Source organism: Cavia porcellus, unplaced genomic scaffold (genome assembly GCF_034190915.1).
Source record: "Cavia porcellus strain 051 isolate PalLab524CR breed Dunkin Hartley unplaced genomic scaffold, mCavPor4.1 scaffold_7, whole genome shotgun sequence".
Classification (NCBI taxonomy): Eukaryota; Metazoa; Chordata; class Mammalia; order Rodentia; family Caviidae; genus Cavia; species Cavia porcellus.
In genome coordinates this window covers 68,960,196-68,975,344 of record NW_026947490.1, presented here as the reverse complement: position 1 = coordinate 68,975,344, position 15,149 = coordinate 68,960,196, and the positions used below count along the sequence as shown (strand labels likewise).

At 38.1% G+C, this 15,149-nt stretch overlaps 1 protein-coding gene and 1 long non-coding RNA gene across 5 annotated transcripts in view; both read left to right on the top strand.

Moving 5' to 3' along the window:
- LOC134477021 (uncharacterized) overlaps nt 1-2,914 on the top strand; it is a 35,550-nt gene extending 32,636 nt beyond the window's left edge. The window contains exon 2 of the long non-coding RNA XR_010048907.1: nt 1,882-2,914. This is a non-coding gene — a long non-coding RNA (uncharacterized LOC134477021). The remainder of the gene's footprint in view (nt 1-1,881) is intronic.
- Nucleotides 1-15,149, top strand: part of Fam107b (family with sequence similarity 107 member B) — a 178,184-nt gene that overhangs the window by 142,057 nt on the left and 20,978 nt on the right. The window lies entirely within an intron of this gene.

Below are 15,149 nucleotides of genomic sequence, written 5' to 3'. Positions count from 1 at the left end.
GTCAGTGGAAAGAATTCATGGGAGGTGGTGCAGAGTGGTAGGGCAGTGGGAGGGAAGGAGGAAAAGACAGAAAAACCAGCTCTGACTCTGCTTACCTGGGGCAGTTTGTGGCAAGTGTGTATAGGGAGATGAGCTTTGTAGGACAGGCAAGCCCAGTCCACAGACCAGGCCTGATGGGAAGCTAAAGAGGCTGGGTTCAGAAGCCAGGGTGCACTGCACAAAGCTTTTGAAAAGGGCCTGTGTTCAGAAACTGGTGCTCCCATTAATACCTGCATAAATTCATGCTGGTTCCTCCTCCTCTGAGCCTCACAGCCTGCCGTGGAGTGTTGTAAAAGCTCAGCCCGTGTCCAGCTCTTGCCTAGAATATGTTGGATTCTGATTGTGATTGTTCGGACAGTGAGGCTGGCAGATGGGTGACAGAGCTGGGCTGACTGTTTCCTACCAAAAGCTCCTTGTTCTCTCTGTTACTACTGTTACTGTAACTGTGTCAGCAAGAAAAGCAGACTATTTCTTAGTTTAGCCATTTTATCATTTTTTGCCCAATTGCCTTTATAATCTTCAACTATTTAGTTTCAGGTAGCTAGGACTGAAGAAATTCACCCTTGTTTAACTGTAGTTTAGTTGAATATTGTTCAGTTTTTTTAAAGATTATACAAATGGAATTGTTTTGGTATTAAATTTATATGAATGGATTTACCTTCTGACTTTTTTTTTTTTACTGCATATGCTCTGTCACCTTATTTGCAGACGAATAAAGTATTGAAACTGCTTTAAAAATAATATTAAGGTGTTACAGCTCATTGGCAGATTGCTTGGCAGGTTTCTTGGCTAAGTTACAAGATCGTGGACTCCATCCCCTCACTGCTAAATATATATGTAAATACATGGGGAAAAATACTTTCTCAGTCATCTCTATTCCCCAGCTTCCGTCATTAGCAGGAAGAGGGAAAGCTTATCTACGAACAAATACAGTTTTTGTTTTTTAAAATCTTTTCATGTGCAATGTGCATAGAGAGAAAGTTCATAGACCAAACAAAGTGTAGGCTCATTGAATGTTCACAGTCCAAGCACACACACACATAAGGCTTCTAGAGCAAGAAATTTTTAATTTGTATTTCCTCTCTTATTCCTATTCAGATAAATGGATTTAAAGTTACATGTAAGGATAGTTTAGAGTAGGTGGAACAGAACTGATGGCTGCAGTGTCAGTGACATTAACCCAAGTAAGACTTTCTCAGCTTGGCTGTTGGAAAGGGATGATGGCACTTGGCGTGTAAAAGATTGCCTAACCTACCTGTCTCCTGGAGTCTCAGTGCCTTCCCCAGCCACAGAGAGCAGCCAAGTTATTATAGACATTTAACTAGATGAATTAGGGCAGTGTTTGTGTAGCTGTAGATTGAACCATTACTGTGTTGTGAAACCAATGTAGTGGGGGTCACAGCAAGTATTACAGAAAAGTGAAGTAATATGAGCATAAGCAGTGTGTAGTAAAGTTTGTGTTACTACTTTGGAAAACTTTCACTTCCTGGGGTTCGTATGTATTGGGTCACTACCGTGTATGTGAAGACAGATATTTGAAAGCCATGGATTAGTGATATTTTAAGATGCTTATCAAAGTTCTTTATATATAAAAAGTACTTATAACTGAATCTTTGTTAGCTGTGTTTTCTTTACAGTCTAAGTGGAACCATTTTAGGATTTAAGACTTTGATTATCACAAGAGCCTCTCCTGGTCCAGCTGAGATCTTCCCAACATGATGTCTAGGTGGGAGAGCTGCACAGCGAAGCTCACTGTCACATGCACAGTTACACAGCCTGGAGGTGGCCACACATCCTGTCTCCTTTCTCTTAAAGTTGCCGTATTTCTTTTCTCTGTTCTAGATACTGTAACTCCAGATCCTTTGCTACAGAACTGTACTGCATGTCACAAGAGACAGACCTCTGGGGAGGTTCTGTGTGTACCAGAAATGGAGAGAAAGGGAGGCTGACTCAGGCTCTACAGGATTAGAATGGGAAGCTGGTGTCCCAGGTCACTAAAGTGCTGCAGAGGGCCAGGGGAGCTTTGTGAGAATATGCCAAGCCAGAAAGAGGTAGAAATAACAATTGCTGTTGGGATTGGCGTCTCAGAGAATTAAATGAGAGAAAGAGAAAAAAAATCTTTTGGTTTTTGTTCGTTTTTGTGACAGTCTCACTGTGTAATCCAGGCCAATCTTTGAAATCACTGTGTCCTCCATGGTGGCCTCAAACATAATGCTTGTCTGCCTCAGCCTTCTGAGTACTGTTACAGGTATGCACCACTGTACTCAGCAAGAGAGTCTTTACTTTTGGTGACAGTACATTGTTATTAGGCATAACAGTTTTAGTAGTAGTAATACAGGACTATTATATTTTATAAATAAAAGTGAGGTTATGACTCCAATTATGAAGACTCCTATTATAGATGAACTAGAAAACTAAAGCATCATTTAAAATCATATTACATGTGTCCTTATGTTTATATATTTTGTACTATAAACTCAGTTGAAAGATTATACAGCAAAATACTTGGAATCTTATTTAGCCTGGTTATCTGTAAGATTATAAGCTATAAAGAGTGAAGAGTCTTATTTTCAGGTTTTGTTTGAACTCTGAATTATCTTGAAAAAAATTTTAAACAATTGTTTCTTTTTCCACAGCCTTTTGTTGTATTTTACTTGGCTTAATCTAGTTAAAAAGGTAGAACTGTGTTATTATTTTTAATGTTTTTAGATTAGTTTTGTTGGAAGGAGTAACAAGGCATAAAAGGAAGTAGTTAGCTGTCATGATACATCTGTACATCTGTGGTTTATTAAAGAAGTGTTTCCTGATTGTTCTTCCAGAAGCAATTCATGAGTTCCTTTCTAATCAGCTGTGAGTAAAGGACAAGTTCTTGTTATGAATGTGTTGACATGTCATTTGTTCATACCCTTCTAATACTTAGAGTAGCTGATACTCTCTGTAGATTTAAAAACGGTGTTGCTGGGAAGTACCTCAGTGGTTGAGTGGTTGGTTGCCTAGCATCCTTGAGGCCTTTGTTTCTGTCCCCAGCACTGCAAAAAAACCTTAACCAAACCAAACCAAAATGGAAAAACAGATACTGTTAAAGGAAAGTTCTGACCTTTGTGAAGAAAGCCATGTGGAAAATCAGAGCTATTGAGAAGTTTCTAAATGCTGAGTGTTTGGGTTGCCAAGGCACGGGCAGGGGGGATTTTGAAACAAGGTGGCCAGCAGGGGGGGGGGGGCGGTGTGTGGCAGGCCTAGAGGCTGAAAAGCTAGGTGGTGAAAACTGTGACTTGCTGGATTCTAGTACTTTGGAACCTGAAAAGAAACCACTCATACAAAAAGACAGGGGGAAAATTTTTTTTGGACTCAATATTTTTATTACTTTTTTCCTTCATGGGGTGGGGGATGAGAATTTTTCTCTTTGTTTTCTTCTTTTTTATATTTTCTTATTTTTCTTTTTCTGTCTCTATTTTGCTCTGATATTTTCCTTTTTTTTTTCTTGTTTCTTCTGTTACTCTGATCTAATAATACTAATTTCTTTTTACTCATTAGGATCCTTTATCTGACTGTTCTCTCCTCATCTTCCATTGATTAATTTTTCAAATTCTACTTTTTCATTCTCTAGTTCCCCAACTAGTAATGATTATACTTACTGATCATTAAGCTTTATGAATCTTTAAATTTATGCTTTTATTGTTGAATCCTATTCCATTGTTAGTAGTGGTATAGTCGCTGCACTTAGTAGATGTTTACTGGATGTCAGTATTTGGTTTTAGTGTTTTTATCCTGTAGTTATCAGTCTCCTTTCCATGCCTAAGGGTGGTGCATTACTGTTTCTTAGGATATGTCAATATGCAGTTTGTCTTTGATACCATTTCTAGTGCCGATTTGTTGCTGTTGGCCAAGGTGGCACTATTATTGCTATTAATTGCTTTTCTCTGTATCCAGTATGGGTCATAGAACAAAAGCAAAAGCCTATCGTTAGCCACACCCAGAGAGTATCCACAGAAAGCAGACAATAACTAATAAGGTCTCAACACTAGGAATGAAGTTTTCCACTGTAATCAAACTTCAGACCTTGTCACAAAAAAGCAAAGCAGAACAGTGACAGCAAAACAAAGGATAAGATATATAAGATGACAAAGCAACAAAGTGTTCTAAAAACTCCCCACTTCTCCCAAAGCGATCCATGGAACATTGAGGGGGAGGATATCAGAAGCTCTTACAGCTGAGTTATTTGAAGGGATAACAGAGGAGATAACAAGCCAGCAAACTTAAAAGACAATATAACTAAACAGGTAATAGACCTAATAAAACAATCAGTGAGTTTGCAAAAGACACTAATAAAAAGTTAACTGAGTTAACCATAATGTTATAAAACATGAATGACCAGTTTAGCAGAAAATTAGAGTCCTTGAAAGGAAACCAAACAGAAATTCAGGAGCATAAAAATTATTTTGAAAGTAATGGTTGCAGAAGCAACCAATGCGTGTCTACTAGAACTAGAAGATAGAACTTTTGTCAAGAGACCAGTTATTCAGAGATACTTTAGAAGCAAGAGCATGTGAGAAATGAATCAAACTGCTATATGACATAAAGAATAATCTAAGATTAATTGGAATAAGTGAAAAATCAGAAGATAGCACAAATTGCATTTTTAAAAAACCCTGTTTACATAATGATAGCACAAAACTTTCCATATATGGGGAAAGAACTAAAAATACAATCAGTGAGAGAACCCCAAATAACCATGAACAGAAAGTACCTTTTCATGACACATCATAGTCAAGATCCTAAAAGTCCCAACACAAGGACTGAATCTTAAAAATAACAAAAGCAACAAATTATTTGTAAAGGTGTATACATTAGAACTACACCACACTTCTCAGTACAAACCTTAAAAGCCAGAAGACCTTTCCCTAAAAGAAAACAACTTCCCAACTCAGACCAATATGTTCTGCAAAACTCTCTTTCAAAATTGATTGAGAAATAAGGTCTATACAAAGAGCACTTTAAGAAATTCATGACCACTAAGCAAGCACTGCAAAAAATTCTCAAGGATATCCTTGAAAGAGCTAAGAATGCAAGACGATCTGCTGCAATGAGAGGACCAGGGAGAGTGACAGTTAAGTAGAAATGTGCACCTGTGCTCATGTGAATCAGCAATAGGAGAATAATGCAATGACAGTGATAACCCTCCAATGAGCTGCTTCAGTTCTCCATCACAACACACAGACACACGTAACACACAGTCGGCAGAGTAGATTAAGAGACAAAACCCTGGAATATACAACAAAGACATTTAACCCAAAAAAGAATTCTTAAACTAAAAATCAAAGTTCAGGATACAATATTCTGTGCAATAGGAATCTGAAAACAAGAGGAGTACTATTCCTGTTTTCAGACAAAGTGGACTTAAAGCCAAAATGAATCAGAAGAGCAGAGGTCAAGATGAAGGGAACAGTTCAATAGGAAGATCAAACTTTAAACATGTATGTACTGAATACTTCAGAAAACAAACAGTGCTGGACAAAGAAGATCAGGTAAACATGAACACGGTTACAGTGGGGATCCTCAGTAACCCATTGTCACAAACATCAACTAGACAAAAAAAAAAGATCAGTGAAGAAATGTGAGAGTTGAACCAAAACTTTGAATACATGGACTTCATAAATACCAACAAAGTGATCCACCCAACAAAAGAATACACATTCTTCTTAGCAGCACATGAAACTTTCTCCAGAATAGACCACATGAAAGCCAATAAAGCATGGTTAAGCAAATGCAGAAGAATTAGAATTATCTCATACATCATATCAGATCCCAGCAAATTGAAACTAGGAATCAGTGGCAAAAGAAATCATGGAAATTAAGCAATGTACTCAGTGGGACAGAATCATTTTGAGAATCCAATAATATCAGTACAACATACCAGAGCTTGTAGGACACAGTGAAAGCAATCCTAAGAGGATTGTTTATAGCTGTGAATGCCCACATCAGAAAAACAGGACAAGCCCAAATAAATGACCTAACAGTCACCTCAGGGTCCTAGAAAAACTAGAACAATCCATACCTAAAGTAACTATAAGGAAGAAAATGATAAAAATCAAAGCAGAAATCAATGACAGAGAATTTTAAAAATAGAATACAAAGAATCAGTGAATCAAAGAGCTGCTTTTTCAGACGAATAAACAAAACAGAAAAACCTTTAGCTAGTCTTATCCAAAACAGAAAAGAACCAAATCAGTGTGCAATTAGAAATGAAAAAGGTGAAATCAGACACCACCGAAATTCAGAAGATAAGCAACTACTTCACAAAGTTGTATACCAATAAATTGGAGAATTCAGAAGAAATGGTTAGATTCTTAGATACATGAGAATTAACAAAACTGAACCCAGAAGATATAAATACTCCGAGTAATCCAATAACAAGCAGTGAAACTAAAACAGTAATAAAAAGTTTAGCAACTGACAAAAGCCCAGGTCCCAGTGGATTCACTAGTGAGTTCTATCAGAACTTGAGGAAAGATACAACAGTAATACTCTTCAACTCTTGAATGAAAGTGAAAGGGAAGGAGTACTCCCAAAGTCATTCCTGAAAATTAACGAATTACAGTACTATTTCCAAAGCCTTTAAAACAAGATCCTATCAAGAAAAGACAACTACATGACATTCTCTTTAACACAGTTCTGCTAGTATGAACCACCAGTGGTACATCAGGTGGCATGGACAGTTGTGTGTGTGTCACTGGTGGTTCAAACTTACGGGAACTTAACACATTTAAATCAGAACCACCTAACAGACATGAATTGTGGCCCCGTTGTGAATGTGTTAATGAACACAGATGCAAAAAAACCTCAACAAGATGTTGGTAAACAGAATGCAACCAATTATCAAAAATATACATCATTAACAAGTAGGCTTCATCCCACATATATGAGAGTGATTCAGCAGACAGATTCAACATTGCATTATATAAATAAAGACAGAAATCACACAATCACCTCAATAGATGCAAAAATACCCTTTGACAAAATCCAGTATCCATTCATGATTTTTAAAAAACCTGAAGAAATAATTATGGAAAGACATTATTTTAGTCTGATAAAAGGTGGCATTTATGGCAAACATACTGCCAACATCATATTAAAATCTGAAAGGTTTCCCTCCAAAATCAGGAACAAGACAAGGCTGTCCACTGTCAACACTCCTGTATGGTACCCAAAACATTAGCCAGGGCCATCAGGCAAGATAAAGAAATGAAAGGGTTATATATGTACTATAGGAAAGGGAGAAGTCTATAATTATTATTATTTGCAGATGCCATGATCTTTTACGTGGAATACTCCAAAAATTCCAGCAAAGTAGCAGGGTATAAAATCAACTCACAAAAATCTGTAGCCTTCCTGTACACCAATAATGAGCTCATTGAGAAAGAAATTAGGAAAACAGTAGCATCTCCAATAGTATCAAGAAAAATTAAATACTATACTTAGGAATTAACCTAACCAAAGAAGTGGAAAACTGCTGCAATGAAAGCTTAAGTACTCTGAAAAAGCAAATTGAAGAGGACATCAGAAAATGGAAAGATACAGTAGTTCTCTGTTCTGGATAAGAAGAACCAATGTAGCCAAAAATGGCCATAATCCCAAAGCTGATATACACATTTGACACAATCTCAGTCAAAATACCAACAGCATTCTTTACAGTACTAGAGAAAGCAATCCTAAAATTTATAATGTATCAGAAGAGACCCAGAATAGCAAAACTAATCCTGATCAACAAGAACACAGCAGGAGACATCACAGTACTGGCTTTCAGGTTATATTACTGTGATCAAAACAGTGTATACTGACACAAAAACAGACATGTGGCTCAAGGGAAAAGAATAGAGGATGCAGATACGACCCCAGGCACACTGAGCCATCTGGTCTTCCACAAAAGGGCCAAAAAACACACTAGAGAAAAGATAGTGGGTGTTCACAGGCAGAAGACTCAATTGAGACTCGTAATTTCTCACAGTGTATTAAGCTAAAATAAAAAATAGAGTAACAATCTTAATGCTAAAACAGAAACACTTCATCTACTGGAAGATAAAGTCGGTAAAACTTCTGAAGAAATAAGCATAGAAAAAGACTTTCCAAACAGAAACTAGCTGCACAAGATATAAGAAGGATCAGCAGAAGGGTTCGCATCAAGTTAAAAAGCTTCTACACTGCAAAGGAAACAACCAACAGAGAGAAGAGACAACCTACAAAATGGGAAAACATTTTATTGAGCTATTCCTCAGACGGAGGACTGATATCTAGAATTCATATATAATTCCCCAAAATTAGATCCCCCAAATAAAAAATGCAATCAAAAATGAGCGACTGAAATTAATAGACGTCTTAGAGGAAGTGCAAATAGCCAATAAATATATGAAAAAAATGTCAATGTATCTGACCATTAGAGAATTGCAAATTAAAGCAACACCAAGGTTCCCTCTTACTTCCAAAAGAGTGAGTGTCATCAAGAGGTCACATGACAACAATTGCTGATGAGGCTACAGGGAAAAAGGAACTTTCCTGCATGGTCATTGAGGAAGTAAACTAGTACCCATCACTATGGAAATAAATATGGAAATTCCTCAAAAGACTAAAACTAGAAATTCCATTTGACCCAGCTGTTTTACTTGCAAATATCTTCCTAAAAGAGTTAAAGATGTCATGTTTGCATGCATACTCATTTTTATAGCAACACAATTCATAATAGTTAAATATTGAGAGCAGCTTATATGTTCATCAGCAGATGCCTGGATAGAGATGTGCGGTATTCATGTACAATAGAATACTATTCTAACATAAAGTATAAACTTGAGTCATTTATAGAAAAGATCATAATGTTAAGTAAAATAAATCAGATACACAAAATTAAATGTCCCAGGGTTTCTCTTATGTGAGAAACCCAAATATTAACTAAAGAGCAAAGTAAAAGCTGGATAACAATAGGAAATAGGAAGGTAGATCTTGCAAATGGGACATAGACTAAGACATGGAGGGAGGGCAGGGAGAGGAATAATTAAAGGTGTGTTATGTATATGTACTAACTTCACACAAAGAATGTGATTGTTATATAGTGTAAACATACTAATAAAAAGTAAAAATTAGAAAAAATTCACTTTCTGGAGGACAGAGCAAACAGGAGAATATTATAATAGAGTTAAATCTTTAAAATTTTTGAATGAAGCTGAATTAAACCACACAAATTCTATAGGGCCTGGGTTATGACCAATGTTCTCATTCTTCATGTCTAAAATTAAATGATTGTATTTCTGTAGGACCTCTTTTAGCTCCAGAATTATATAACATTTTGAAATCTTGAGTATTTTCTAAATCAATGAATCTCCTTCCCATTTCTCTTAAGAATAAATGTTGTCATAGTTTTCAGACATTGTGGCACCTGGACATTTAGTTGTGGACTCCTTTTAGGCTTTCACTATTCTATGTTCCTTGTTTGCCAAGTACGTTGCTGTCATTTTTCCCTACTAGGTTTGGAAAGTCGCTATGTGCCTGTGACTGTGCACACAGAATCCAGGGAGGCCAGTGTGGCTCTGGCTTAGCCCTGCTGTGACCTGTGGTGACTGACAGTGTCAGAGGGCTAAGGTTGCCTTATTTTTGTTTTCGTGAGGCTGCAAGGCAGCCTGTGGAAAAATGGGAAGCCTGGCATCCTTATTGGACAGGCCCCAGAGGGAGGTGAATTAATGTGTTCAGCCCAAGCTGAGGAAGGGAGGAGTCAGTGTAGTTTACTCCCTTGTTCCTGTGCATCCTCCACTGCTAATGTGTTTTACATTTGAGCTTTTGCTGAAGCGCTTTGGCTTTTTAAAAAGGGAGATTTCATATAGCGAGAAAAGTAAGACAGAAAGGACTCCCATTAGAAAGTTTCTCATCTTTGTTCTTATTGCAGTTTTTATTTGGATGCTGTGAGCACAAAACACTTCTAAGAACTTATTTTTGCTAACCAAATAGGGCCTGGATGTGCCCTATGTCAGGAAGCTGACGTGACTTTGAAGGTGGTTGAGTTTATTGTGTTCCCAGTCTGTTCTGGCTGCCTTAACAGAATACCAAAGGCTGGGTAGACTGGCTGAAATCGAGGTACAAGCTGCTTTAGTCCGTGAGAGTGGTCTCTGGCTTCGAGTCTTTTTGCAGTCAGTGTCTCCATGTGGCCAAAATGAGGCATGGAGAAAAGAGGAGAAAGAAAGAGGGAGGGAGAGAGGCTGTCCTATCAAATGGGGTCTACTTCCATGATTTAACTAAAATGAAACCTGACCTACCCATTTAAACCTAATTGCCTTCCAGAGGTTCTGCATTTCAGGTACTATCACTTTGAGGGGAAGGATTTATATCTTTGACATGTGAAGTATGGGGGGGATGCACTCAGTCCAAAGCAGATGCAGGTGAGGGAGAGTTGGCTGTGTACCGTGCCTTGTTGTCCCCTCATCACAGTTGAGACGCCTGGTTTCTATTTTGTCAGCTTCCTTTGGGATGGTCACATAACTATTCTGACCAGTGAAGCAAACGGAGTTACCCAGGGGGCTCTGGGGGTGCCTTGCCTCCAGGTGAGACAGCCGGTGGGGTCCTTCCTTGCCTTCTCTTTCTCCTGTGTGCACAGCATAGGACACTGGGGAGAGCCCAGGTCCCTCACAGAACAATCAAGCCCTGCTGTGGCTTTCTAACGGCAGCGTCCTTGAGTGAGCTGAAGGGGAGTCCCAGAGATATTAACTACTTGTAGTCAGTGTTGCTGGTGCCCTAAGTATCCTCACTGATGTGGTCTACAAGGAACCCGTCCTCCCGGAGCTGGCAAGAGGCCCAGTCTTCTAAGATCTTGTCTCTGAGACAATTAGCACCCCGGAATGTCCATGTCACAGTGTGGCACATGTGGTATTTATATGTGAGCCCACCTTTGTGCTCTGGATAGGAGGGTCTGAAGGTCAGGGACCTTCCTTGTTCCTCCCTAGATTTTTAGGGTCTGCCTTGTGGTCCATGCTGTGGAGGACACCTGGAAGTCAAAGAAAGTGAGCAGGCCCTAGATGCTAGTCTTGCTGAAAGCTGTGATCTCTTCCTGTCTTACATTGGTGTCCTCCATAATGAAGTGGTTGTTGTTCTCAGAAAGCCCATGAGGTAACCTGAAGAGAGAGGTAAGTGGGAAAACAGGCTTTAATTAAAGATTGTTGGGCTAGGTAAATAGCTGCTCTTGAGAGTTTAGTTAGAGACAGACAACCCTGCAGAGACCAGGATGGAGACAGGGCCCAGTCCTCACACTAATTTCTCACTGGGAAACAGAAATCAAAAACAGTTACCATATTTTCTTTAAATTATGAAGCATTCTAAGCACGTAGAAAAACACAGATGTTGCCATTATTTCTAGCATGAAGTTTTCTAGACAACAGCTTCTCTGTATTACATTCTAGAAGAATATAGTAAGTTGAGTGGTTGGGAGTCAGAAGATGTTTCTCCATAGGAAAATACCTTTTTTTTTGACCTACAGTATGACTGAAATATAAACATTTGAGATGGAAGGTTGTAAGATGATAGTATTACTTGCTGTCATTTTACTAGTAAGGGAACACACCCACAGAAGTGGAAAATTGGCATTTTACTTAAGGTTCTTTCCACTCTACCATGTTAGTAGTAACTTAGATCAAACTGCTGAATCCTATCAGCTGCAAAGTACGAGACACACACTTTAGTCACAGAGATAGTGTGCATGTCAGTGGGCCAGTGTACCCAGGAAGACTATGGATACTACCACTTTGGACACCTGGATAGGCATTGGCCTGATGCTTGTGCTGAGTGTGACCTGAGGGTGGGCTAGGGAGATGGGGGATATGGTCAGGATGTAAACTCTACTCACTACTCTAACATTTTTTTCTAGCTAGCAGGAGATAAAGTGTGGCTAGAGCAATCATTTAACTATCACACATTAGTGAGAAAGGGGATTATCTGGGTGTTTTTTGGGAAATTTGATTGCATTTTGGGAAATGTGGTTGCATGTGTCCTGTTCTGAGCCTTCTTTAGGGTATGGTGCATGTATTGGGGTTTGTTGTCAGTAAGGCTGGTCCTTCCTTCTCTACTTGTCAGTGAGACTGGTTTTCAGTTTTTCAGTTACTTATTTAGTGTTATGCTGAATGCTGATGCTTTGGGAAGGATATGATTCAACAGAAGAAGAATGGGATGGTGAGTAGAATCTGAAAAGGATTTCTGAAGTACCTGGGAATGAATAGTCCAATTTTTTTGTAACATTATCTTAGCTCATTGGTAATATCTCTAGCAAAGAAAAGATGAAAAAGAAAAAGACAAATCATGACTTTGTACTGTGCTACAGTTTGGCAGCCTTTAGAAGTAGATAAACCTGTGATGTTCTCATTAAAAGTATTCTTGTAATTTAAGCACATTTTTATAGTCCTCAAAGATGTCATCCAGTTATTGATCCAAGATAATGGTGGTATTAGTTGTGATGCCAAAAATGCCCTCCAAATCATGGAAAATGTAGAAAATCAATTTAGAAAACTCGAAAGCTGTCAGAAATGAGAGGTTTTGTGACCACAGCTTAAAACCTTATGTCTTATCCAAGCTACTTGGGGTGGGGAGTACTCACCCTAGTGCATTTGATACTAGCATTGCGCCATGAATTGATTCCAGTGTCACACACTCTAAATCCAGCCACCTTTGAAAAGCTCCACCTATGGCTGCATGAGGGGGACACTGAGGGTCATCTAGGCACAATCATAATACTGGGCCTCAGTTTTTTCTTCTGTAACTAGGTGGAAACTGAGTGAATAGTCTCTGTCGCTTCTAAAGTTCCTGTCATTAAATCCTTTTGAAGATAGAATCTCTTCCTTTGAACATATTAAGTAGTGATTTGGACTCAGTCATGAATTTTATTTTGTTGTTATTCATGTTTTGAAGACAGAATATCAGAAGCTATGAAAGCTGCTCCAGCAGGAAGTTTTTTTTTGGTTGGTATAGTCTCCTTCCTGTCCAGAGTGAGTAGGCCTAAATTGGCCCTCTTCTCAGTGCAGTCCCTTTGTAGTTTCCTCAAAAGAATGAGGTATTTCCCCCTCTGATGATAATGTACAGTGAACACGCCAGACAGGACCTCTTTATTCTGGAATATGCAACTTACAATTAAAGCCTTTTTTCTTTTTGCAACTTTGAATTCTGTGAATGAAAAATAGCATAATGTGAATATTTATGCATTGTGTTATGTGCAAAATTTGAAATAGCACAGAAACCAAAAGCATTAAGAAAATTGATCAGAAGCTGCATGATTTCAAAGAGGACAGACCAAATGACTTGTAAGTCATCGTCTACCACTCCAGCAGGCATTTGGAACACCTCATGTGTGTAGTTAGGCATTGCTGATGGACATTATTATTTTTGCTAAAATGGGCTAGTATTTAATGTGTACTTAATTCTAAACTTTTTATACTTTTGAAAGACCTCAGCCAAGTGTTCTTTGAGAGGTGCATTAATGGTGATACTGGTGATGGTGCCATCACCCCCATTCCTATCAGTAACTTCATAGTAGAAGTGTTGACCTACTAGGAAGAATCAAACAATGCCTGGGTCACATCTGGCTACTTGCTTAGGGGAAGAAACACAGAGCAGAGTTAACACAGAGGCTGCACAACAAAATGATTCTGAGTATGTTCTCCAGTGAGCTGGTGCTGCTTTTTTAGCGCTGTATCCTTAGACCTAAGTCACCATAACCTCCTGCCTGCTATCCTGTCTGTACAGCAGGAGGAAGTTAGTAGCTCCCTCAAAGATTGTGTGGCACATAATGTGCAGAATGGATGCACTCATTGTTGGGCACATCCCTAGGGATTCTGATTTATTACCTCTTAGCACTTTTGCATTTAACAAATTCTCCAATGGTGTTCTGCTGCTGGCTTTGGGACCCTTTGAAGACCTTGGCTGTGCTTTTATATGCACAAATAGGCACATAGACATTTATTTTACATAACAAAGGGTGTATGTTTTTGGAACCTGGTGTGTTACTCCCATTTAATGCAGCATGAATATTTCCATTTTCATTTTTACTGTTGTCTTATATTCTCATTCTATTCCATTTTTATATGGAATTTTCATTTTTTCACTATTATAGATCATGCTGGAATAAATATTATTAATGTACGGTTTGGTTTATATCTCCTCATCTCTTTTGTTACATTCCCAGAAGTGCAATTACCAGGTGTAGCTCTTGCAGTGTAAAACTAATTTTGTCATCAAGCACACAGATGTGGGTCTGTCAGACCCAAGTTTATTCTTTAGCATATTTCTACTGATGAATTATTTTAAGTTCATGAGTTTTATTAAACACTGAGTACTTGACAGGAAAAATATCACAAAAATAAAGTATTGAGTTCTTGATATTTATTAAGTATAAAAAAGCATCAATATTTTCATGGATTTTTGGTGTACAAAGTCTGAAAAGAATCAGAAATTTTCATATGAACTACAATAAAAATACCAATATCGCTTTACAGAAAATGATCTTCAATTATCACACCTAAGGCAGTTTGCACACATGATAATAATACACATCTTTTGCTTTCCTGCATGCTCTGTAGGATGTACTTGACATTTCAGTGGTCTTGCTGTTTTGTCAGGTTCTTGGTATATTATACAATGTGTAGTTAACAGGAACATAAAACATCAACAAAATAAATCATTAGACTCCTCAATATGTGTTGTGTGTTTAGACATCATTTGCACATTAGCTGCATACTTAAAAGTAACATCAGAAATAAATTCCTATATGAACTACAGTGAAAATACTAATCGAACTCTAATACCAAATAAGCTTTGCTTCAGTATCACACCCAAGGCAGTCTTTACATGACAGCTGTGTTTGCTGTGTACATGTCTTACTTACACTGACAGCACAGGGACTTAGCTTTCCTGTCTTATGTGGAAGGTCATTCTTGTCACCTCTCGTTTCTTCGTTAGGCACTTCCTACTAGAGTGTACAACATGCACTTAGCACAGAAATAACATGTCAGTAAAATACAGTATTAGATATGTAATGTGGTACTTAGAATAGACATCAGCATTTTCACACCAGCTGTTTACTGCTCCCAAAACCT